A 26,577-nucleotide genomic window follows, 5' to 3' on the forward strand; every position below is an offset into this window, starting at 1 on the left:
GCAGTGGTGGGCTCCTTGTGAAGGACCAAAGGATGTAAGTGACATGTTCACTGCTATGTCTGAGAGAGGTCAGGGGACCGTGGGAAGAGATGAAGGAAGAGCGAGCCTGAAAGTAAGGGGACCAGTTAGGAGTCTCCTGCAAGAGTCCGGAGGCCAGACAGCAAAGGAGAAAGGGGACAGTGAAGCCAGAGCAACACAGATTTGAAGAGAGGTTAAGGCAGTGACTAATGAGATGGTCAGGTGAGGAGGAGGGGTCAGGCAAGGGTTAGGGTAGGCAGAATAATGATCTCCCAAATATTGTCCACATCCTAATCCCTAGAACCTCTGGCTATGTCCTGTTTTGTGGCAAAGGGGATTTCAAAGATGCGATTAAGCCTTTCAACTCTGAAATCCATTAAGTGATTAGCCTGGATTATCCAAGTGGGCCCAATCTAAATCCATGAGCTTTTTTTCTTTTTTTTAAATCTTTATTAAATTTGTTACAATATTGCTTCTGTTTTACATTTTGGTTTTTTGGCCACAAGGCATGTGAGATCTTAGCTTCCTGACCAGGGAGCGAACCTTCACCTCCTGCATTGGAAGGCAAAATTTTAACCACTGGACTGCCAGGGAAGTCCCAAAATCCATGAGCTCTTAAAAGCAGAGAACTTTCTTTGGCTTGCATGAGAAAGAGGCAGAAAGGGAAGTCAGTGAGATTTGAAATAGGAGAAGGATTTGACCTAGATGTGGGGACCCCAAGTGCAGCCACTATGGTGAGACTTGTAGAGCCAAGGAAACAGAGGATTCAGTCCTATACGTGCAAGAAACTGGATTTGGCCAACAACCTGGATAAGCCTCCTTGGAGTAGCTCATCTGGTCAGACAGGCTTTCCTGGTGGCTTAGACAGTAAAAAAAAATCTGCCTTCAGTGCAGGAGACTCAGGTTCCATCTCTGGATCGGGAAGACCCCTTGGAGAAGGAAATGGCACCCCACTCCAGTATTCTTGTCTGGAGAATTCTGTGGACTGAGGAGCCTGGGGGTCTACAGTCCATGGGATCACAAAGAGTCAGACATGACTGAGCGACTAACACTTTGCTTTTGCTTGATTTTGAAAGACCCCCGAGCAGAGGAACCAGCCGAGTCAACCTGGACTCTGACCTACAGAAAGTGTGCTCTTTTAAGCCACTAAGGATGTAGGAACTTGGTACACCAGCAGGAGAAAACAGACACAAGGATAAATCCCAGGTTTCTGGCTGGGCTACTGGGTACATGTCATCGTGAACCACGTGGGAACTCAGACAATCTGATTTTGGTATTCCCTGTCAAACGTTTCCTGCATAATAGTATTACCACTAACGTAGCAGCTGACAACAGCACATGTGCGTTATCTCCCAGATTCGGGGGTCAGAGAATAGCCATGGCATAGCTGCATTCTCTGCAAGGCAACAATCCAGGTGTTGGCTGGGGCTGAGTTCTCAATGCCCAGCCAGGGTCCTTGTCAGTTCAATGTAAGTAAGTACCACAGACTGGGTGGCTTAAACAACAAACATTTATTTCTCACAATTCTGGTGTGTAGGGAAGTCCAAGATCAAGGTATTAGAAGATTCAGTGTCTGGTGAGGGCTCTCGTCCCAGTGTACAGATGGCTGCCTTCTTGCTGAGTCCTCACAGAGCCCAGAGAGAGCTTTTTTTTGAATTAAAAATTTTTTTTAACACCAAAAACATTTTGTAGTGGGGTGTAGCAAATTCACAATGTTGTGATAGTTTCAGATGAACAACAAAGGGACTCAGCCATACACAAAAATGTATCCATTCTCCCGCAAACTGCACTCCCATCAGGCTGGCACACGACATGGAGCAGAGTTCCGTGAGTAGGTCCTTGTTGGTTATTCATTTTATAAATGGCCGTGCGAACAGGACCATCCCAAAGCCCCTAATTGCCTCTTCTCCCCACTACACACCCCTCACCCCCACCCCAGCAGCCGTAACTTTGTTTTCTAAGTCTGTGAGTCTCTTTCTGTTTTGTAAGTAAGTTCATTTGTATTGTTTCATTTTTAGATCCCACATAGAAGGGATGTCATATGAAATTTCTCCTTCTCTGACTGACTTCACTCCATATCAGATAGAGCGCCTGGTAAGACGTTGATTCTACCATGAGGGTCCCACCCTCGTGACCTAATCGACCCCCAGTCACCTCCCAAAGGCCTCACTTCCAAACACCATCACACAAGGGGTTAGGGCTTCAGTGCGTGAATTTTGGGGGGCTGCAAACATTCAGGCCACAGCACCCAGCGGGGGACTTGCTTCCACATTCATGTGGCTGTTGACGAACTCACATCCTTGCAGCCTGTTGGACTAAGGGCCTCCGTGTTTTCCTGGTTTTGGCGAGAAGGCTTAGGTTTCTTGTCATTTGGGGCTCCCTCCCACGGCCGCCTGTTTCCCCACAACAGCAAGAGAGTCTTCTAGCAAGATGGGTGTTGCCATCTAATGTGACAACAGAGATGTGACATTGTGACACCTCTACTGTAGCCTGTGGGCTGTTGTGGCCCCACTCACATTTCAGAGGAAGGGATTAACACAAGGGTGTTGATCCTAAAAGGCAAGGGTAATGGATTTCTTAGAGTCCATTCGCCAGCACGTCTCAAAGGGACGTGTGGACTTTGTTATTGGGGCCTGTTTCGAGAATTATTACAGATATGTATTTTTTTATCCAGCAGGGCCTTGGGTTCAGGGATTCTTTTTAATCCCCCCAGTAAGTACAGATCAGCGCAGCTCACCTGTGTTGGAAGGGCAGGGCAGGGGCCGAAGGGAACACAGCCTCGGGAAAAGCGTGCGCCAGCCTGGTGATTCGCTAAGCAAAACTCAAGTGGATGTGACATAAACAACGTCTGTTGCTTCCAGAGGCCTGCCACAATATTTTCTTTTAAGTGCTACTCACGCCTGAAATACACGTCTGGTTTTGAAACGCGGTTCTCGGCTCCTGCTCGGCTACAAACCACTCACTCCCTTATTAAGCGTCCCATTTTTTATTCTTTAATGTAGGTTTTCTCAGCGCATGATGTCAGCCCAGATGGGAGATGTGCCAGGGCAGCGGAGGGGAGGCTCCCCTCGGAGGGGCTCAGAGCGGAGGATGAGAGAACCATGGCGCTGGACGCTCGGTGTCTCCTGCATGCGGCGCCAGCTCTGTGTTAGCGCCTGCGCTCCCCAGAGCCTGCCATCTCTAGCTTCTTTACATTTTCTCTTGTTTCTGTTGAGACTAGTGAATCCAAAGCAACACAGTTTTTCTTTCCAATGCCACGATATGACGGGGAAAATATTAGTTATTTTTCCTGCAATTCCCTTCCGCCTCTTGCCCCACAAATTCATTGTCAATTTACAATGTTATGTTAGTTTCTACTGCATGACAAAATAAACCAGCCATACCTATACAAATATCCTCTCCCTTTAGGATGTTTATTGCAAGATATTGAGTATAGCTCCCTGTGCTATTCAGTAGGTCCTTGTTCTTTACCTATTGTATATGCAGTAGTTATGCTGACTTATTTTGTACAAATGACATTGAGCCTTCTGCCTGGGGTGTGGACATCCTTCACATTCAAAAAACAGTATACACTGCACTACTTGTATTGGTCAGTTGCTTATTTATTTATGGCATCTTGCTGTTTAGTCACTCAGTCATGACCGACTCTTTGCCACCCCACGGACAGCAGCACGCCAGGCCTCCCTGCCCATCACCAACTCCTGGAGCTTGCTTAAACTCATGTCCATTGAGTCGGTGATGCCATTCAACCCTCTCATCCTCTGTCTCCCCCTTCTCCTCCTGCCTTCAATCTTTCCCAGCATCAGGGTCTTTTCCAATGAGTTGGCTCTTCGGTAGCCAAAAGGATTGGAGCTTCAGCCTCAGCATCAGTCCCTCCAGTGAATATTCAGGACTGATTTCCTTTAGGATTGATTGGTTTACATATGTTTAAAAAGTTTTTTATTGAAGTATAGTTAATGTTGTGTTTGTTTCAAGTGTACAGCAAAGTGATTCAGATACATATGTGTGTGTGTACATATACATACACACACCTCAGTCAGTTCAGTTCAGTCTCTCAGTTGTGTCTGACTCTTTGCAACCCCATGGACTGCAGCACGCCAGGCTTCGCTGTCCATCACCAACTCCTGGAGCTTGCTCAAACTCATGTCCATCAAGTTGGTGATGCCATCTAACCAACATATATATATTCTTATTTAAGATTCTTTTCCATTATGATTTATTATAAGATATATTTTTAAATTATTAATTTTTAAATGTTTATTAATTTATATGGCTGTTTTGGGTCTTTGTTGTAGCATGTGGGATCTTCATTGCATTGTGTGGCTCTTTTGCTGTGGCACACGGAGTCTCTCGTTGTAGTGCAGACCCAGAGTGCATGGGCTCAGTGGTTGTGGCTTGCAAGCTTAGTTGCTCCTCAGTATGTGGGATCTTAGTTCCCTGACCAGGGGTTGAACCCTGTAGCCTGCATTGCAAGGCAGATACCTAACCACTGGACCCCCAGGGAAGTTCCTCTTAATTTTTATTGGACTACAGTTGATTTGCAATGTTGTGTTCCTTTCTGAAAGTGAAAGTGAAATGGAAAGTCCCTCAGTCTTGTCCGACTCTTCACAACCCCATGGACTGCATAGCAGAATGGATCAGCCATGCCTATACACGCATCCCCAAACTTTAGGAGGTTTATTGCAAGATATTGAGTAGAGTTCCCTGTGCTCTACAGTAGGCCTTTGGTGTTTACCTGTTGTTTATATAGTAGTTACAGTTATTTATTTTTTCAAAAAAACAGGATGTTAGTTACAGTTACACAAGATGAATGACCGCAGTGTTGTACATCAACTGTACTTTAATTAAAAAAATTTTTAAAAGAAAAAATGAATAACTTCTAGATATATTTTGTACAACAGAGTGCCTATAGTTAACAGTACTATAAAGTGTATTTACAAATTTGTTAGGAGGGTAGATCTCACATTCAATGTTCTTATCACATACAAAAAAAAAAAAAGCAAAGGGATACAGGAAACTTGAAGATGATGGATGCGTCTGTTACCTTGATTATGGGGCTATGTCCCAGCGGTATGCAAATGTCCAAATGCATCAAGTTGGATATATAAAATATGCACCATTTCAGTTATATACCTCAGTAAAACTGTAAGACAAAAGCCCCAAACCAGATTACCAACTTTCCTCAATTAGCTGTATCTCATTATCACTTCTTCAAACCAATAAATCAGTCATTTCTTTTTAAAAATTATTTGTTCCTTCCCCCTTAAAATTTTTTTATTTACTTACTATTATTTTTGACTGTGCTGGGTCTTTGTTGCTGTGTGTGGCTTTCTCTAGTTGCGATGAGCAGGGGCTACTCTTTAGTTGCGGTGCATAAACTTCTCATGGCTTCTCCTGTTGTGGAGCATGGGCTCTAGGCATGGAGACTCAGTAATTGCTGCTCGCTGGCTCATAGAGCACAGACTCAGTAGTTGTGGCACAGGCTCAGTTGTGGGCTTATTTACTCTGAGGCATGTGGGATCTTCCCTGAGCAGAGATAGCACCTATGTCCCCTGCTTTGGCAGGCAGATTCCTAACCACTGGACCACCAGTCATTTCTTTTAATGTCTGCCCATGATGCTTCCCAGGTGGCTCAATGGTAAAGAATCTGCCTGCCAATGCAGGAGATGCAGGAGACTTGTGTCTGATCCTTGGCTGGGGAAGGTCCCCTAGAGAAAGAAATGGCAACCCACTCCAGTATTCTTGCTGGGGAAATCTCATGAACAGAGAAGCCTGGTGGGCTGCAGTCCACGGGGTTGCAAAGAGTCAAACATGACTTAGTGACTAAAACAACATTATGCCATGAGGCAGATGGCTCACCATTTACTAAACCGTTCTGTCTGGTGAATATTTATGATGTTGTCACCAGAAGAATTGCATGAGAGGGGAAGCCACTGAAAGTGTAGCACTCCAATGTTATGGAGAAATCGAGGCACAGAGAGCTTATGTGCTAGTCTGTGTCTCCCATTGGTTCTTGGAGATGTGGGGGGGGATCCGTCTAGTGCTGCTCTTGCTTCTTGCTGCCACGTGGTGTCGCTGTTGAAGATTGCTCCTGTGCAGCCTCTGTTGACAAACAGCCCTCCCTTGCTAACACTAGGATTCTGGCTCCCTCTTTGGCTTCAAAAGTCCTATTGAACCTTTTTCTGCCATTGACTATCATGAGCTATCCTTATAGGTCTCTCTAACTTTAGAAAATGGGAAAGTGGGTTATTGTTGTTCAGTCGTGTCCAACTCTTTGCGGCCTGGTGGACTGCAGCACACCAGGTTTCCCTGTTCTTCGCCATCTCCCGAAGCTTGCTCAAACTCATGTCCATTGAGTCAGTGATGCCATCCAGCCATCTCGTCCCCTTCTCCTCTTGCCTTCAATCTTTCCAGCATCAGGGTCTTTTCTAATGAGTTGGCTCTTCGCATCAGGTGGCCAAAGTATTGGAGTTTCAGCTTTAGCATTAGTCCTTCCAATGAATATTCAGGACTGATTTCCTTTAGGATGGACTGGTTGGATCTCCTTGCAGTCCAAGGTACTCTCAAGAGTCTTCTCCAACACCACAGTTCAAAAGCATCAATTCTTCAATGTTTAGCCTTCTTTATGGTCCAACTCTCACATGAGTACTGGAAAAACCATAGTTTTGACTAGACAGACCTTTGTTGGCAAAGTAATGTCTCTGCTTTTTAATATGCTGTTGAGGTGTGTCATAGCTTTTCTTCCAAGGAGCAAGTGTCTTTTAATTTCATGGCTGCAGTCACCATCTTCAGTGAATTTGGAGCCCAAGGAAATAAAGTCTGTGACTGTTTCCATTGTTTCTCCACCTATTTGCTATGAAGTGATGGGAGTGGAGGCCATGATCTTAGTTTGTTGAATGTTAAGTGTTAAGCCAGCTTTTCACTCTCTTTCTTCATCTTCATCAAGAGGCTCTTTAGTTCCTCTTCACTTTCTACCATAAGGGTAGTATCATCTGCATATCTAAGGTTATTGATATTTCTTCCGGCAGTTTTGATTCCAGCTTGTACTTCATCCATTCCGGCATTTCGCATGATGTACTGTGCATGTAAGTTAAATAAGCAGGGTGAAAATATACAGCCTTGATGTACTCCTTTCCAAATTTAGAACCAGTCCATTTTTCCATTTTTGCCTCTAACTGTTGCTTCTTGACCTGAATACAGGTTTCTCAGGAGGCAGGTAAGGTGGTTTGGTATTCCCATCTCTTTCAGAATTTGCCACAGTTTGTTGTGATCCACACGTCAAGGCTTTAGTGTAGTCAATGAAGCAGAGTAGATGTTTTTTCTGGAATTCTCTTGCTTTTTCTATGATCCAACAGATGTTGGCTATTTGATCTCTGGTTCCTCTGCCTTTTCTAAATCCAGCTTGAACATCTGGAAGTTTTCCATTTATGTACTCTTGAAGCCTGACTTGAAGAATTTTGAGCATTACCTTGGTAACATGTGAAATGAGTGCAACTGTGTGGAAGTTTGAACATTCTTTGGCATTTCCTTTCTTTGGGACTGGAATGAAAACTGACCTTTTCTAGTCCTGTGGCCACTACTAAGTTTTCCATTATTGCTGGCATATTGAGTGCAGCACTTTAACAGCATCATCTTTAGGATTTGAAATAGTTCAGCTGGAATTCCATTACCTCCAATAGCTTTCTTCATATTGATGCTTCCTAAGGCCCACTTGACTTCATACTCCAAGATGTCTGGCTCTAGGTGAGTGATCACACCATCGTGGTTATCTGGGTCATTAAGATCTTTTTGTATAGTTCTGTGTATTCTTGCCATCTCTTCTTAGTATCTTCTGCTTCTGTTAGGTCCATTCCATTTCTGTCCTTTATTGTGCCCTCTTTGCATGAAATGTTCCCTTGGTATCTCTAATTTTCTTGAAGAGATCTCTAATTTCTACTTTCCCAGAAAGCGCTGGGCTCCTTATGCAAACCCATTTCCTTCCCAGTGGTCCAGTTTGCACAGCAGGGTCTCAGGAGGTCCCTCTAGGGTCAGTGACACCTGCCTCTCTTTCCTCATAATCCTAGCCTTGGGGGTCTTCTATTCTCTTTACATTTCTAAGGGAGATCAGAATATGATCCTTCATAGAACAAAGACCTCTGGCTTCAAAGTGACTTTCAGACATGAAATTCGTACAAAAGTTGCTGAGATCCAAATACGACTTTATATATTCATGAATACAAGCAGTTTAAATCAACACAGAACATATTGCTTATTCAGACATAAGGTCTGCTGCCCCCTACTCCTTCTGCCTTCAATCTTTCCCAGCATCAGAGTCTTTTCCAATGAGTCAGCTCTTCACATCAGGTGGCCAAAGTATTGGAGCTTCAGCATCAGTCCTTCCAATGAATATTCAGGGTTGATTCCTTTTAAGATTAACTGGTTTGATCTCCTTGCTGTCCGAGGGACTCTCAATAGATATTTTATGCATTGTGTGTGTGTTTGTGCATAAGTGGAAGCCTACAGTCCATTGGGTAAACTTTCTAAAGTCCTTCTTCACCTGGGGCAGAGAGAGGAGCACCCTCTGCAGGGTGGGGTGGTCTGGGGTGTGGTGGTGGTGGATGAGAGTGAGCTCTTTCCTGGGATGGTGTCACAGAGGAGTGTTGCTTCATTGTTCTGGAGGGAAGGACAGGAAAATCTGTGTGGACCTCTAAGCAGCGCCACAGATACTGGCCTGCCTGTTGGGGGCAGTGTGGTCTTTTAATGGAGAGGACTATTTGGGGATATTTTTAATAGGGAGGAACATAATGTACTTTTGTGTCACTTAAAAAAGAAATGATGAAACACCCCAGTGGAGAGCAGAGAACACTCGAGCATTTATGTGACAATTCTGGATTGTGTAATTTGCCTGCAGCCTAATAGGTTATCTTTGCCTTTGTGGACTTTGGAGGTGATTCTAGGAGGTGATCATCTGGTAGAAAATCCAAGCAGTGTGAAAGTTCACAGGGTGAGAAGTGAAGGAATCCTCTGGACAGCTCCCCCATCCTACTTCCTTCCAGAAAGGTAACAACTGTTAGTGACCCCAAGTTCATGTGCCTGATGAAGAGGGAGGTCAAACAAAGTGAAACATCAGCGTTTAGAGCAGAAGAAGGTTTATTGCAAGGGCTATGCAAGGAGACGCGTGGCTTCTGCCCTTGAGTCCCTCAGGCTCCCTGAAGGGTTTCAGCAAAGCATTTATAAAAAAACTTTTATTTACTTAATTTTGGCTGTGCTGGTCTTGGTTGCCGCATGGGCTTTTTCTCTTGTTGCAGGGCACGGGCTTCTCACTGCAGTGGTTTCTCTTGTTACAGAGCACAGGCTCTAGGAGGTGAGAGTTTCAGTAGCTGTGTCATGGTGGGCTCAGCAGTTGTGACTCCCAGGCTCTGGAAGACAGGCCCACGGGCTTGGTCAGCAGCATGTGGGATCTTCCTGGACCAGGGATCGACCCATGTTCCTTGCATTGGCAGATGGATTCTTTAGTCCCACCAGCAGAGAATTTATAAAGGCCAGGTTGGGGGTTGGGGTGTCCCAGCGTATGTGATCAGCTTGCACACAAACGCTCTGGTTGATGGTGAGGTTACAGGGCGGTGTCACAGGGGTTGACATTATCAATCCTTAAGCTCTAGGAGGCTTGGGGGCTATGTGCTCGGTCATCAAGTACTGTAGTTGACATCTTCCATTTGGTGGAGGTTTTTCACATCTGTAAAATAACTCAGGAAAAGTGCATTAGCTACTATAATCTAGGTACTTCAGGGATGAGCTAAAGCAGAGGTGTGGGGGAAGGTCTCCCTTCCCCAGGCTCCCTAGTGTCCTGATCAGTTTCAGTACTTTGGTCAGGATCCTTCTTTCCCCCTGTATTCAGTGAGGGGGGCGGTGACCAGCGGGCGTTGGCGTCGCCAAAACACAAGTTAGGCACGCGGAGCTTCAGGCTCCACCTCAGAGCCCCAGAGTCAGACTTGCATTTTCACATCATCCCCAGGTTGAAGTGTGAGAAGCCCTGGTGTTCACTGTTTTATATGTAGTAACTCACATGTTTGTGTTCACGCATACACACGTGCTCCTAGGTTTAGAAAGTGGCTATAAAATACCCTTATTTTCGGGGAAATGGTTCTGGATGGGTGGTCCGGGGAACTAGCAGAATCAGGATCACCTGGGGGCTCCTTAGAAATGCAAATGTCAAGCCCCAGCGCAGACTAACACAATGCGGACGCTCTGGGGTGGCGCCCAGGGCTCCGCATTTTAACTTTCCCTCCAGGTGATGCTGATGAATACTGCTAAGTGGGAGAGCTCTGCGGCAGAGGACGACTCAGCCCCAGCCGCTCCTGCCAGGCTCTCCGACCCTCTTCGCATCCATCTCTCCCACCTTCTCGCACTAAGAGAGCCCCCAGAGTCCGGCTCCACCCGGCCCACACCAGGAGCTCCATGAATGCTTTCTTCCGTTAGACATCTCGCGCTGAAAACAGGTTTCCCCAATTTAGGTCAAGCTGGTTTTCAGATTATACAATATGCCAGCTCCTGGAGGGTAGGGGTAATTGCATAATATCTTTTTGCATAACCTCTTTAAATGCAGGCGGGCAGCCCCGTGGTGATGCAAAGAAAACAGGTGCCCAACGACGGTAGCTGCGTTGACTGAGGCCGCAACTACAGCCAGTCTCTCGGCCAGTGCTGACCAGAGACCCATTTTACTGGGGGGGCAAAAGGAGGCTCAGAGAGAGAAAGAAAGGTGCAGATTTTCCTGTCGGACCAGCTCCAAGTCTGGGCAGGATTTCCTCCCTCTAATGCAGTGCCTACAATGGATTTCCTTTTAAAAATAGCAAGCCAGACACCAGCTGACTCTGGGTGTGGGCTCAGGAACAGGCAACGGCAGTTCTCTCAGGAGAGTGGATTCAATTGGACTTTAATGTTCAGAAAAATGCTTAGTGGCTCTTGAGCCAAGTGCCATCAGCCGTAGGTTTTTCTGCGCTAAAGTCAGCGCTCGGACCACGGTTTCCATGTGATCCCTGGAGCCCGCGACCCCCGTGCGCCCGGCGCCCCCCACCATCCCGAACTCAGAGGTCAGACCACCCGGAATTGGACCTTCTGCGCGGGCGAGGGAGCCTGAATTTAAACTGAGTGAAAACACTTGGCCCGCTTGGGATCCTGGGCGAGGACCTAAATACCGGGTCCAAGACGGGTAGAAAATCGATGATCGTTGTGATGTCACACCCCTAAAAAGTCTCCCCTAGAAAGGGAAGATTTAACACCACAGGCACGGACGGGGTTCGAACCCGTGATCTTCGGTTTACGAGACCGACGCCTTACCACTTGGCCACCGCGCCTGCGTTAGAATGGCGGCTCGGCGAGCCTCTATCCTGGCGCCGCTCCCTTGCGCTCGCGCCGCGAGCACGAGCGCGGGCCCAGTGCGCGCGCCCGCCCGGCCCCGCCCCCTCGCCGCTGCTGGCGGGGCGGGGCTCCAGCGTGCGCGCGTCGGCCCCTCCGGCGGGGCTGTCCGGCCGCTCATGCCTGTCCGAGCCGGGCCCGGGCGGAGTCGGCTGGGTTTTCGCTGGCTCTCCAGAACTGGGGAGACTCGTCTGGAGCTCGGGAGCGGGCGGGACGCTCGCCGGCGTTTCATAGTCTGGGGTTCGAATCCCAGCTCCGCCAGAGAGACTTGGCGACCTTGGATGACCGGTCTCGGGGCCTCAGTTTCCCCTCTCGGGTGAGACACCCAGGAAGCGGAGGAGAGGTTGCTGACCCTTCGGGGCGGTCCACCGCTGCCCTGCACGGAGCTGACGCTCAACAAGAGCTGTTGAATGAATGTGTACGTGTAAGTTTTCTGAAGTAAAACTCCCAAACTCCTCCTCCTCTGAGCCCCGGGGATGTGCCTGGCCCCAGGACCAGCAGCAGCACCTGGGAGCCGGTTAGAACGGCAGCTTCACCCCCGCTCGCCCCAGACCTGCCGAATTAGACCAGTTGCTGGAGCCCAGTAATCTGGGCGGTAACAGGCTCTCCAGGTGATGCTGATGCGTGGGAAAGGCTGAGCCCCAATGCTCTGGACAGTTGATACGCATATTCACGTTTATAGACTCCAACGTGCCCTTTTGTTTTTATTCAAGTGGACTGACTTGACAGTTCTCTGCTCTTTGATTTTCTATGAGTTAATGTGTTAACTAAGACAATGGCTTGCAGTGCATAATATAATCGCGATAGATAATAGCATATATTATTTTTAAAATGAATTAAATTTCTCATACATGAATGTGATGTGTACTATTACAATATTGCGTTTTAAATTATATATACTGCATTATATACTATAATATCACTATGCATGGATGGGATGCCATATTCTCTTTAATTACTGCTCGGCTTTCCACCCAGTGACTGTATCATAGTTGATTTAATCAGTTTCTGGGAGTAAGGCTTTGGGTTGTTTGCACCTTATTTCCCGCCGCCCCCCCGCCCGCCCCGTCCCCCCCGCCCCTGCACAGAACATTCTACCATTCGAGCCTTTGTCGGCCTGGTACCAGTGATGTTTGTAGGGTGTAAGGAGATGTAAATTAAGAATGTCCACAGCCTACAGTGCAGGTGTTTAGGCAAATAGAAATCCTAAAATTGTGTTCACCAAGTTGTTTTAAATAACAGGGTTTGGTCAGGCGACTGGAAAAGGCTCTGACATTTATCCTCGGACACAGGGATGGGAACTCTGAGACTCTGCGCCAGGAGGGCTTGAGGTCTGGGTGCACACCACACTGTAGCTCCTTAATTTAAATAAAAAAAAAAATTGAACATATTCATAATTAAAACATGTATTTCTGAGCATTGCTTTCAAATAGTTGAGGATAAAATTGGTTCCACTGTCGCCATCCATCTTTTTGGTGTTGATTGAGTAGTTGAAATTATTATGCAGAAAGGACGGGGCTTATAAAAAGGGTAAAGAAATTAGCAAATGAGAGAACATCGTGTGCGGGCTGAGCCCAGAACTAACTGGCTGGTGGAATGGAAATTAGATTCTAACAGGTGCTTTTTTCAGCTTTGTCCTCCAAGGGGAGGGAGGGTGTTAAACAATAGAGATGCATCTGTATATCTTGATGGGCCGGTGGGATGCCCATGGTACTCAGCGTCTGGGGTGTCCTGAGGGAGGCTGGCCCTCTGACCATCCCTGAGCCCTAAAGTAGAGAACACAGGTCTGAGCCTCTTTATCTCACAGGTGTAAGGAGCACTGAGAAGCCACAGATCTCGGACACCTGGCTGAAGGAGCCATCTGTCCTGGCCCCTGCACAGCTGGGTCTTCAAAAGTATTGTTGGGGAAATTAGCATGTGGGTTCCTTTCAGTGTGATTTCTCTGTGGTACTGGAGAACTTCCTTGGACAGCGTCTTCCAGCCACGGTGTCAAGACAGTCCTGGTGCTGAACTTCCAATAAGCCCTTCCCTGATCAAGGAGAAACTTTCACCTTCTTAGGTGATAAGGAGTTGTCCACTGTTCACCCTTATGGATGGAACTTAAATCCAGTAAATGTTTCTTGTGCCCTTACAGGGTCCCTGGGGCAGGGGGCCTGATGTCACACAAATGACTGTGACCCCATCTTAGGCCTCCCCAGATGCTAGGGGGAGAACTAGGGCTGGCTGAAACAGATGGTGCTTTGAGGAGTCTGGGAAAGTGCCGTTTTAAGTGAGAAAGTGTTGAAATTGATCTGGTGATGAAGCCAGGTGACGTGATGGAATACGTTTGATCTTTTGGGTTTCATCTATGTAACTGAGTTAGCCTAGATCTGAATAATTGATAAGCGTCTGCATTTATGTGCTGAAATTTTGTTATCTTTTTCCACTTTAGAAAAAAAGTAGTTCTAAAATCTTTTATTTTCCTGCCCTTCTAATTCTCTGTGCCTCTCCCCAGAGCAGGGATTCTTAATCTGGTACCCATTGCACTCAAGACCAAGAAGTCTTGGTCAGAAGTGTATGTAAAATGTGTGTGTTTCTGGCAAAGGGATGTCACAGTTTTTATTAGGTTTTAAGAAAGGCCTGCTAAGGGTCCTTGAAACCGCCAAGCCTTTTTACTCCCTCCCTCCTCTTCCTATGGTTCATGATTCACCCAGATCGGACTCAGAGGCAGTGGCGTCTAAAATTGATTCACCACAGTTGAGGTTGCTTAAAAAAAATGAAGGTATCTCGAAAATGCTGTCCCCTTCCGGGCAGGACTCCTGCAGCCAGGCTGTTGTCCTGGCCGCCCTCACCCCGCTTGCTGCCCATCTCCCCCCTACCTCCCAGAGCAAGAGCTCCATCTGCTTCAGCAGTGCTTCAGTGTGTAAGGGGCTCGCACCTGCATTAGCTCCATGGAGCCTTGGTTGTGCCTTGGCATGCTCAGCCCTTGGACCTGCACATCTTGGGAAAATGCAGACAGACACTGTGGTGGGGCCGAGGTTCTGTCTTTCTCACAACTCCTAGGCTGTGCTGGTGCTGCTGGTCTCTGGGCCTTCACTTTGAGAACCACCGCGCTAAAGTATTCTTGGAGAAATTCATTTTCTTGCAAAAGAGGGTTAAAAAAAACCCAACCGATCAGGCTTGGATATTTAGGTCAGCTGAGGTGATGACAGCAGGGTTTTCTCTGATAACCTAAATCAAGACTTCACCTGAAGAAGGCTCACTTAGCTACTCACAGCATCCCCGTGATTCACTGTCAGTGATGGATCGTTTATTTTGTATAGATATTTATTTACTTCTTTGGCTGCACTGGGCCTCAGTTGTAGCACGTGGGATGGTCAGTTTTGGCATGCGAACTCTTAGGACCCCTAGTTGTGGCACGTGGGATCTAGTTCCCTGGCCAGGGATCAAACCCCAGCCCCCTGCTCTGGGAGTGCAGGGTCTTAGCCACTGGACCAGCAGGGAAGTCCCAGGGATGGACAGTTTAGAACCCAGACCCAGAGACGGAGGCCACGGCCCCCTTTCATTGCTTTATCTGATAAAATCAGGATTTTAGAGCAGGCTGAGCACCTCAACGGCTTGGTGGGGCTGCGCAGGTTATATTATATGAACCTGTGAACTGAATGGGTGGAGGACACACAGAATAAGGGGTGGGGGGCTGGGGGATGTGGTGCTGTTTTCATTCCTGCCAGAAACACGTGAGTTCCAGTTGAATCACATCTTTCAACTTCTCTATTTACTATTATTATTTTTTTGATTGGCATATAGTTGATATCAATGTTGTTCATTTCAGGTATACAGCAAAGTGCTTCAGTTATACATACACATACATATATACTTTTTCAGATTCTTTTCTATTATAGCTTATTACAATATACTAAATGTAGTTATTTGTACTATACAGTAGGACCTTGTTTATTTTTATATATAATAGGTTATATCTGCTTTTATATATATTAATATGCATATATATATAGGCTTCCCAGGTGGCACTAGTGGTAAAGAACCCACCTGTCAATGCAGGAGACATAAGAGACGTGGGTTCAGTTCCTGAGTTGGGAAGATCCCCTGGAGGAGGTCATGGCAACCCACTCCAGTATTCTTGTATGGAGAATCCCATGGACAGAGGTGCTTGGTGAACTAGAGTCCATAGGGTTGCAAAGAGTGGGACGTGACTGAAGCAACTTAGTGTGCATGCCCGTACGTACACACACACACACACACACACACACACACACTTACTTTATATCTGCTAGTCCCAAACTCCTCATTTATCCCTACCCCACTTTTCCTCTTTGGTAACCATAAAGTTTGTTTTCTATGACTATGAGTCTAATTCTGTTTTGTATACAAGTTCATTTGTATGATTTTTTTTGATTCTGTGTATAAACGATATTTGTCTTTCTCTGTCTTCACTCAGTATGGTAATCTCTAAGTCCATCTGTATTTTTCATTTTGGTTACTCTAGTCAGTATATGGTATCTCATTTTACTTTGCGTTTCCCTGATGACTAAAGAAATTAAGCACCTTTTCATGTGCTCATTGGCCATTTGTTACATCATCTTTTGTGAAGCGTCTACTCAGATTCTTTGCCCATTTTTGTAGTTTGTTTGCCTTCCTGTTTTTGAATGACCAGCTTGTTGTATGTTCTGAATATGAGTCGTTTTTCAGATATCTGTATTTTGAGTATTTTCTCCTGCGCTATGGCTTGCATGTTCTTAATAGTCTCTCAAAATGCAGAAGTTTTAATTTTTAAAAAACATCTATTTTTGGCTGCGTCCAGTCTTTGTTCAGCGCGGGGGCTTCTCTCTAGTTGTGGTGAGCCTGCGCGTGGGCTCTGTAGTTGCAGTATGTGGGCTCAGTTGCCCTGTGCCATCTGGGATCTTAGTTCCTCGACCAGGGATCGAAAATGCATCCCTGCGTGGAAAGGCAGATTGTTAACCGCTGGACCTCTGGGGAAGAGCAAAAGTGCAAACATTTTTTGAGTTAATTTTTGTGTATGGTGTGAAAGTGGGCTTGATGTCCACTTGTTGGAACAATTATCCTCTCTCCATGGAATTGTTGTGGTACCCTTGTTGAAATTCATTTGACTGTGAACATGGAGTCTGTTCTTGGAGTTTATGTTCCACTGATTTACATGTCTGTCTTTATACCAGTTACCACAGTCTTTGCATTTTATGATGAGTCCTAAAATCAAGTATTGTAAATCCTCCAACTTTGTTTTTTTTTACCAAACTGTCTGACTATTCTAGTCATTCATGTCTGTATGATTTTCTATATACTTTTAAGAATCAGCTCGACAGTTTCTACAAAATTGCCTGCTGAGATTTTGATTGGGATTGTATTGAAGCTGTAATTGACTTTGAGAGAAATTGATATCTTAACACTATTAGGTCCCCTCATCCTTGAATATTTCAGTTGTTTGCTGCTCCTGTTCAGTTGTTTCCTGTGCCATGTGAGTTTCCTGTGCTTTTCAGTGGAAGAGCAGCTAGAATGTTCGTGGTACCTGTGTCGACCTTCTTTCGTCTCTCCATCCAACCACAGATCCCTGCCACGTGGAGGCCCCTGCAGAACGTAGCAAGCTGAGGACTGAAGCAGAGTGGATCACTTGTGTAATATCTGAAAAACTCAGAAGTAAAGCTCTCCTTGGAAAGAGAGTCAGGAGTTGTTTCCACCCCCTTTCACAAATAATGCCAACCGGTCACAGAGTGGTATAAAGATGAATTCTGCAGAAAAATTACAGCTGAGTGGAATGCCCTGGTATCACCTCATCAAATCCATCTTAGAGCCTCTAACCCTGGGAAATCATGTTTCAACTGGTTCATTCCAGGGTCAGGATAAGATCACGTTGGCAGCTATGAATAATATGAAGTTGGGTTCTTTCTCTTTTCCCTTTTACTTTTCCCCAGATACGCTCTGAGGGGTCAACTAGATTATCTGAGGTATAAATACGAGCATCCAGAGTTGACAATGGTTTTATGTATGTGAAAAGCAGTTTACAGTAACAAAATAAAATCACTATTTCTCATTATTTGTTTTGCATTTGGTAGAGGACTCCTGCCCTCTCAGCGCTCTATCCTCCTCCTCTTTTCCAGGGGGACCACTCTCAGGAGTTTATTTTGGATCTTTCCACATCTTTGTCTTTTTGTATTGATATGCATTCATACGTAGGAAATGCAATGTTTCCCTCATGGCTCAGATGGTAAAGAATCTGCCTGCAATGCCGGAGACCTGGGTTCGATCTTGGTGGGGAAGATCCCCTGGAGTAGGAAATGGCAACCCACTCCAGTATTCTTGCCTGGAGAATTCCATGGACAAAGGAGCCTGGCAGGCTACAGTCCATGGAGTCACAAAGAGTTGGACACAACTGAGTGACTTTCTCTTCACTTCTCCCCCATTTGTTTTAAAAAGTTTTAAATTTATTTATTCGGTCTTACTTGCAGTATGTAGGATATAGTTCCATGATCAGGGATCGAACTGGGGCCCCCTGCATTGGGAGCACAGTCTTAACCGCTGCACCACCAGGGAAGTCCCTCCTTTTAATTGCTGCCTTCTAGTCTGCTGGGGGACTGTAGCTCAGTAATAATAAATCCCCTATCGCTGGCCATCTGTGTTGTTTCCAGGTTTTTCCTCACTGCAAGCAAAGCTGCTCTTGCATCTTTGCCCGTGGCTCCCTGAGCACACGTGTGGAAGCTTCTTGAGCAGAGATGTCAGGGTCATTGCTTTCCTAAGCGAACTTTCTGCTGTACTGTAGCAGCCTCAAGCAGACAGTTCTACGCATTTCTGCTTGCTGGTGAGTGAGCTGGCCATTGGTACTACTGGGCTATGGGCGTGCTATTTGCTCTTACATGAGGCTCTCATTTTCAACTTTGTGTAGCTTGGTTGGGAGGAGGCAGAAACAATCAGCCATACACTTCGTGTGATGTCCTGGCCGAGGTCCGCCCAGTGTGGTGGAGACGCGCTGCGGGTGTGCATGTGATGATAACAAATCTAACAAGTTCCTGTGGCTTCCATCTAGTACTGTAAGCTTATAGGAAACATTGTGTGAATGTCCTCAGTGGATTCCTTCACGTATGTTGCCACTTTCTGTAAAGTAGTATCAGCATCTCACATGAATGGTACATGGTGTGTGTTTCTTAGTACTGCAAAGAGTCATTATTTTCCTTTAAGCTTGTTTTGTTTTATTCAGCAGTGCCAGGTCTTAATTGCAGCATGTAGTATCTAGTTCCCTGACTGGGGATTGAACCTGGGCCCCCTGCATTGGGAGGATAGAGTCTTAACCACCGGGCCACCAGGGAAAGTCCTCCTTTAGGTTTATTCATATTACAGGATATTTCAAAAACTCAAACGTTTACTTAATCAGGAAGTCATTTTGATAGATAGATGGTGCCCTTTTCCTAGGCCTTGTATTTTAAGATCATTGTTGCATAAGTGACACTTGATCTAACGGGTTTCAAAAACATATTTTTTTTAGCCATTGCTAAATTTTGGTGAATTTATGCTTGTTATTGGGGCATCTTCCACATTACCCGCACCCCACCCCCATTTTTAAAGCTAAGCATTGAAGCAGTCTATACATGGTTAAAGACGAAATGTAGCTTAAGAAATTAAAAGTGGCTATTTAAAAATGTCATCTTCCATCATCAGATACCAATTATCCTATCCCCAGCTTTTGGTGTGGGAGGGGATTATTCCCAGGGATGTTCTTGGCAACTTGAAAAGATAAATGGGTGGAAGGAAATGAGAGCAGATGTGCTGATGAACTTACAGAGCAGAACGTACCTTTTGCATTTTCCCCTCCTGGTTCTGCTGTGGTGCTGTAAAACCATCTGTGCAGGCGTAGAAAGCCGGGAGAAAAACGTTGAACACGAAAGACGACCTTTTCCCTCGTTCCATTATGGACACATTAGAATTGCTTTTATGGAAACAAGAGTAAGATTTTATCAGAAACGGTTGTTTCTCTCTCCTCTTCCACGGTTCTTAAAAAGCTCTCGCTGTGTTTTCTTGTGACGCTCTCTGTCTCTGCAGCTGTTCGTTGGGTGCCAAGTGTGAATGGTTTCTCTCGTGCTTAGCCCTGTGTGTTTTGCCAGTTGTTGCCGTATATTGGGGAATGCTGTTTAATCCTGTACTAGCTCTAAAGAAAACACAAAACGTTTAGGGAAAGTTTAAACACTATATCCAGACCTCAGCTTATCTCAGATAAAAGCCCTAGTTCCATTCAGGTAAAAACACCCATAGAAATCTAGGGTGGCTTTTTTCTTTTGAATTGGGGTTTTGGTTATTTCCTGTCATCCTTTTGTTAACCGTCTCCCCTACCGTCCAACAACAACATGCTTTCTGTCACTGTCTGTTGGTTTAAATATCCTAGAATTTTATATAAACGGACTCTAAACAGTATGGATTCGTTTCCTTTTTTTTTAAAAAAGAAATTGATTTACGATGTTGTATTAATTACTGTTGTATGTCAGAGTGATTCAGTTTTACATATATATATATTCTTTTTGTAAATATTCTTTTCCATATGGTTTATCATAGGATATTAAATATAGTTCTCTGTGCTATTCAGCAGGACCTTGTTGTGTTATGTGTTCCTTTCCTGGATTCCTTCCTTCAGTTTAATTATTTCAAGACCCATCCATGTTGTGCATTATTGAGAGCCAAGAATTTGTTCCTTGTTACTGATGGGTGGTATGGACATTTGCGTTGTTTGCAGTTTGGGGCCATTACAAATAAGGCTGCTATGAACTTTTGTGTACAAACCTTTGAAAGGATGTTAAAAAGCTTTCATTTCTCTTGGGTGAACATATAAGAGTGGAATGTCTGGATCACATGTTTATATTTTTAGGAAACTGTTTTCCAGAGTGGTTGTGCCATTTTGCATCCCCATCGGCTGTGTTGGACGGTCCAGCTCCTCCACGTCCTCACCAACACCTGGTGTGGTCAGTTCTTTTTAATTTAGCTGTTCTGAAAGGTGTGCAGTGGTATCTCACTATTTTAATTTGCATTTCTCTCTAATGATGAATGAAACTGAACATTTTTTCATGTGTTTATTTACTGTTCCTCTGTCTTCTTTGGAGAATTGTCTGTTCATATGCCTTATGCATTTTTTCTTGGGTTGTCTTTTGGCTGTGCCACATGGCTTGTGGGATCTTAGTTCCCTGACCAGGGATTGAACTTGTGGCCCCTGCAGTGGAAGTGCAGAGTCTTAACCCTTTATTATTGAATTTTGAACGTTCTTGATATATTCTGGGTACAAATCCTTTATCAGGTATGATTTCCAAATATTTTCTCCCAGTTTGTGGCTCTTTTCCTTCTCTTAACAGTGTTCTTTTAAGGGCAGGAGTTTTAAATTTTGATAAAATCCAATTTATTTGTCCTGTGGATCACTCTTTTCTTCTTGTATCTAGGAAACTTGGTCTAACTCAAACTAACAATTTTTTTGTGGTGGTTGTATGTTTTCCTATAGATGTTTTGTAATTTGAGATTTTACATTTAGTTCTATGACCAACTTAGAGTTAATTTGTATATGATGTGGGCTATGAATGGAAGTTCACTTTTTTGTATATAAATATCAAATTGTTCCAGTGTCTTCTGTTGAAAGAATCATTCTTTCCCCATTGAATTGGCATTGCGCCTTTGTTGAAAATAAGTTGTTCACATGTCTCTGTGCTCTATTTTGTTCCACTAATCTATTTTTACACCAGTTCCACACTATCTTAACATATTTTTATAATAAATCTTAAAATCAGGTAGTGTTAGTATTCCACCTCTACCCTTCCTTTTGGCTATTCTAGTTCCTTTACATTTCAATGTGAATTTTAGAATTTGGTAACAATTTATACAATAAGCCTCTTGGGATTGCATTAAACCTGTAGGTCAGTTTGGAGAGAATTTAGCATATTGACACTATTGAATCCTCCCATCCTTGGACATGATCTATTTTCTGATTTATTTAAGTCTTCTTTAATTTTCTCCTTGGAAAATTCTGCTCCTTGGAAGAAAAGCTATGACAAACCTAGACAGACAGCAGAGACATTACTTTGCTGACAAAGGTCCATCTAGTCAAAGCTATGGTTTTTCCAGTAGTCATGTATGGATGTGAGAGTTGGACCATAAAGAAAGCTGATTGTTGAAGAATTGATGCTTTTGAACTGTGGTGTTAGAGAAGACTCTTGAGAGTCCCTTGGACTGCAAAGAGATCAAACCAGTCAATCCTAAAGGAAATCAGTCCTGAATATTCTTTGGAAGGACTGATACTGAAGCTCCAGTACTTTGGCCACCTGATGCAAAGAACTGACTCATTGGGAAAGATCCTGATGCTGGGAAAGACTGAAGGCAGGAGCGGAAGGGGACAACAAGGATGAGATGGTTGGATGGCATCACTGACTCGATGGACATGAGTTTGAGCAAGCTCCAGGAGTTGGTGGTGGACAGGGAGGCCTGGTGTGCTGCAGTCCATGGGGTCGCAGAGTCAGACATGACTGAGTGACCAAACTCTTTAATTTTCTCAGCAGTGTTCTTGTTGTTCCCAGTGTACACATCTTTAACATCTTTTGTCAGATTTATTTTTCATATAATATTTTGGAGAGTTTTAGAAATGATACTATTTAAAAATTTCAATTTCTGATTATTTATTACTGGTAAATAGAAGTGTGCTTGAATTCTTTATACTGGCCTAGTATTCTGCCACCTTGTTAAACTCACTTATTTGTAGTCTTTTGGTAGATTCTTTCAGATTTCTATTGGCCATCATGTAGTCTGTGAATAGTAACAGTTTTACTTCTTCCTTTCCAATCTGAATGCCTTTATTTGTTTTTCTTTATTGGTTAGAACTTCTAGTATAATATTGAGTAGAAGTGGCGAGGACACTCTCAGAGGACATTCTTAGTTTATTTCTGATATTCAGGAGAAAGCAGTCTTTCAGTATTAGGCATGGTGTTCCCAGTGGGTTTGTCACAGATGCCCTTTATGAGGTTGAGGAAATTCCCTTCTACTCCTAATCAGTGAGGGATTTTTTTTTTTTTTTAATCAGGAATGAAAGCCAGCTTTTTCAGTTGCTTTTTGTGTCTATTGATATGATCAATTTCATCTTAAAAATTTTTTTAGTTTTATTTGAGACCCCATATAGACACCACATGGACTGTAGACCTCCAGGCTCCTCTGTCCATGGAATTCTCCAAGCAAGAATTTTGGAGTGGGTAGCCATTCCCTTCTCCAGGGGATCTTCCCAGCCAGGGATTGAACTTGCGTCTCCCACATTGCAGGCAGATTCTTTACTGTCTGAGCCACCAGGGAAGCCCAGTATGGTAAATTACACTGATTTTTAAACATTCAACTGTCACTACATTCCGGACAGACTCTACTTGGTCAGGATATATTATCCTTTTTATACATCGTTGGGTCCAATTTTGTAAAATTTGTTTAGATATTTTGTATGTTCATGAAAGATATCGGTCAATTTTATTTATGTTTCTGGTAATGTCTTTGGTTTCAGCGTCAGGGTAATACTGGCATCATCATATAGAATAAGTTGAGGGGATAATAAGTTGCTGCCTTTTCAGTTTTCTAGTTTGCAGACAACTGGTAATATTTCTTCCTTAAATGATTGGTAGAATTCAATAGGAGAGCTATCTGGGCTTGGGTTTTCCCTTATGAAAAGTTTTTCACTGTTAGTTCAACTTCTTTAAATGATATGGAGCTAATCAGGTTATCTATTTCTTAAGTGAATGAAGTGTGACTCTTTCAAGGAATTGTTTGATCTAAGTTGTTGACTTTATTGATAACATTTTTCATAATATTTCCATATTATCCATTTCACATTTGTAGAATCTGTAGTGACATCACCTCTCTCATTCTTGATATTGGCAATTTGTGCCCTCTTGCTTAATTTTTCGGATTTGTCTGACTTATGGAAGGTTTGTCAAATTTGCTGATCTCCAGGGATCAGTTTCCAATTCTGAGTTTTTCTGTATTGCTGTATTTTCTGTTTATTTCATTGATTTCTGCTCTGGCCTTTATATTTCCTTTTTTTCCATTTTAGGTTTACTTTGCTTTTCTTTTTCTAGTTTTTTTTTTTTTTTTTAGAGTGGATGCTGAGGCCACTGATTTGGGAACTTTTTTGTTTTTGTTTTTTCCCCTAATAAAGGCATTCAAAAGTTCCCTTAAAGCGCCACAAAAGTACCCTTTGTGTACTGCTTTAGCAGCATATCATACCTTTTGATATATTGTTTTTTAAATTTTCATTCAGTTCAAAATACTTTTCTCCCTTGGCTTACTGTTACACAGAAGTATGTTCATTTCTAAATATTTGGGGATTTTTAAAAGATCTTCCTTTTATTAATTCCTAGTTTAATTTCCCTGTGGTTGGGGATCATGTGCCTATGAAAAGAATGTGTATTCTGTTGCTGGGTGAAGCATTGTACAGTATAAACATCAATAATGTCACACTGACTAATAGTATTGTTTAAATCTTTTTTAAAATAAAATCCTATTGATTTCTTCTTGACTTGTTCTGTCAATTACTGAGAGAGGTTATTGACATCTTTTCCTGTAATTATGGATTTTTCTATCCCTCTGTGAAGTTCTGTAATTTTTTTGTTTCCTGTAGTTTGTTGTTAGGTGCATAAACATTTAGGATTCTTCCGACTTCTTCATGAATTTGTCATTATGAAATGACCTCCTTTTTTAAGTTTATTTTTTAATTGAAGGATAATTGCTTTACAGAATTTTGTTGTTTTCTGTCAAACATCAACATGAATCAGCCATAGGTGTACACATGTCCCCTCCCTCCTGAACGTCCCTCCTAGCTCCCTCCCCATCCCACCCTTCTTGGTTGATACCGAGCCCCTGTTTGAGTTCCCTGAGACACAGAGCAAATTCCCATTGGCTGTCTATTTACATATGGTAAGGTAATAATGTGTTATTCTCTGCATACATGTCACCCTCTCCCCCTCTTGCTGTGCCCATACATCTGTTCTTTATGTCTGTTTCTCCATTGCTGCCTTGCAAATAAATTCATCAGTACCATCTTTCTAGATTCCACATATATGCGTTAATGTACATTATATATCTTTCTCTTTCTGACTTATTTCACTCTGTATAATAGGCTCTAGTTCATCCACCTTACTAGAACTGACTCAAATGCGTTCCTTTTTAGGGGTGGGTAATATTCCATCGTGTGTATGTACTATAGGTTCTTTATCCATTCATCTGTTGATGGACATCTAGGTTGCTTCCATGTTCTAGCTATTGTAAATAGTGCTGCAGTGAACATTGGGGTACACGTATCTTTTTCAATTTTGGTTCTTCAGGGTATATGCCTAGGGGTGGGACTGCTGGATCATGTGGTAGTTTTATTCCTAGTTTTTTAAGGAATCTTCATACTGTCTTCTGTAGTGGCTGTGTCAATTTACATTCCCACCAACAGTGCAAGAGCCCTCTCCACACCTTCCCTTTTCTCCACGCTCAGCATTTATTGTTTGTGGACTTTTTGATGACGGCTGTTCTGACCGGTGTGCGGTGGTATCTCACTGTGGTTTTGATTTGCATTTCTCTAATACTGAGCTGTGTTGAGCATCTTTTCATGTGTTTGTTAGCCGTCTGTATGTCTTTGGAGAAATGTCTGTTGAGGTCTTTTCCCCACTTTTTGATTGGGTTGTTTGTTTTTCTGGTATTGAGTTGTATGAGCTGCTTGAATATTTTGGAAACTAATCATCCGTCAGTTGTTTCATTTGTTACTATTTTCTCCCCTTCTGAGGGTTGTCTTTTCACCTTATTTATAGTTTCCTTTGCTGTGCAAAAGCTTTTAACTAGGTCCCACTTTTCACTTTTGTGTTTGTTTCCATTATTCTAGGAGGTGGGTTGAAATGACCTTCTTTATCTCTGATAATATTCTTTGCTCTGAAATCTCTGAAATTTTGTCTTATATAAATATAGCCATTCTAATAATTGATTAGTATTAGCATGGGATACCTTTCCTATATGCTTCTTTTTAATCTTTATCTGTGTCTTTATATTTAAAGTGTTTCTTATAAGCCGCACAGAGTTTGGTTGTGCTTTTTTAGGCATTCTGAAAATCTGTCTTTTAACTGAATTATTTAGACCATTTAAATTTAATGAGACAATTTGATATGAGTAAGTTTAAATTTATCATTTTACTATTTGCTTTCTACTTGTCCCATCTGTTTTTTCCTTCCCTTTTCTGTCTTTTTATACATTTTTGATTCTGTTAGATTTTATAGTTGAATTAATCCCTTTGTTTGACTTATTAGAAATTATTTTTTTTTAAGTTTAGTTGTTTGCTATAGGGCTTCCCTGGCGTCTCAGATGGTAAGGAATCTGCCTGCAACTGAGACCTGGGTTCAATCCCTGGGTTGGAAAGAACCCCTGGAGAAGGGAGTGGCTACCCAGTTCAGCATTCTTGCCTGGAGAATTCCATGGACAGAGGAGCCTGGTGAGCTACAGTCCATGGGGTGACAAAGACATGACTGAGTGACTTTCATAGGATTCACAATATCCATCTTTAATTTATTAGTGTCCACCACTAAGTGGTACTGTACCACTTAACATATAACATATTTTACAGTAATATGCTCCCGTATCTCTTCCTGACCTTTGTGTTATTGTTTTCACGTGTTTCACTTTTACATATGTTGTAAAGCCCATTTTGTTGTTAATTTTGTTTAAATAGTTAAACTTTAGGAGATTTGAGGAGACACAGACACGGTGTATGTGACCAGTGGTTTGTTCAGTTCAGTCGTGTCCAACTCCCTGTGACCCCATGGACTGCAGCACGCCAGGCCTCCCTGTCCATCATCAACTCCTGGAGCTTGCTTAAACTCATGTCCATTGAGTCGGTGATGCCATCCAACCATCTCATCCTTGTTGTCCCCTTCTCCTCCTGCCTTCAATCTTTCCCAGCATCAGGATCTTTTCCAGTGAGTCAGTTATTTGCATCAGGTGGCCAAAGTACTGGAGTTTCAGCTTCAGCATCAGTCCTTCCAATGAATATTCAGGACTGATTTCCTTTAGGATGGACTGATTTGATCTCCTTACAGTCCAAGGGACTTTCCAGTCTTCTGTAACACTGGAGTTCAAAAGCATCAGTTCTTCTGCACTCAGCTTTCTTTATGGTCCAACTCTTATATC

The 26,577-nt window shown here is 43.5% G+C and overlaps 2 long non-coding RNA genes and 1 other non-coding gene across 8 annotated transcripts in view; 2 read left to right on the forward strand and 1 right to left on the reverse strand.

Moving 5' to 3' along the window:
* The first annotated feature begins 10,233 nt into the window (after positions 1 to 10,233).
* Positions 10,234 to 10,863, forward strand: LOC147345378 (uncharacterized). The gene is made up of 2 exons (XR_015154712.1): positions 10,234 to 10,496; positions 10,604 to 10,863. It is a non-coding gene; the product is annotated as an uncharacterized LOC147345378 (long non-coding RNA).
* Positions 10,864 to 11,279: 416 nt separating this feature from the next.
* TRNAT-CGU (transfer RNA threonine (anticodon CGU)) lies at positions 11,280 to 11,351 on the reverse strand. The gene has a single exon. It is a non-coding gene; the product is annotated as a tRNA-Thr (tRNA).
* Positions 11,352 to 11,468: 117 nt separating this feature from the next.
* The window catches only part of LOC147345380 (uncharacterized), a 71,900-nt gene continuing 56,791 nt past the window's right edge, over positions 11,469 to 26,577 (forward strand). For 2 of the 6 annotated variants that reach the window (XR_015154707.1, XR_015154708.1), the window contains exon 1: positions 11,469 to 11,836. This is a non-coding gene — a long non-coding RNA (uncharacterized LOC147345380). The remainder of the gene's footprint in view (positions 11,837 to 26,577) is intronic. The other 4 variants (XR_015154709.1, XR_015154710.1, XR_015154705.1 and 1 more) reach the window with 3 other exon arrangements.

Source organism: Bos grunniens, chromosome 25 (genome assembly GCF_055505025.1).
Source record: "Bos grunniens cultivar Pamir isolate PY7600 chromosome 25, Bosgru_T2T1.0, whole genome shotgun sequence".
NCBI classification, from domain to species: Eukaryota; Metazoa; Chordata; class Mammalia; order Artiodactyla; family Bovidae; genus Bos; species Bos grunniens.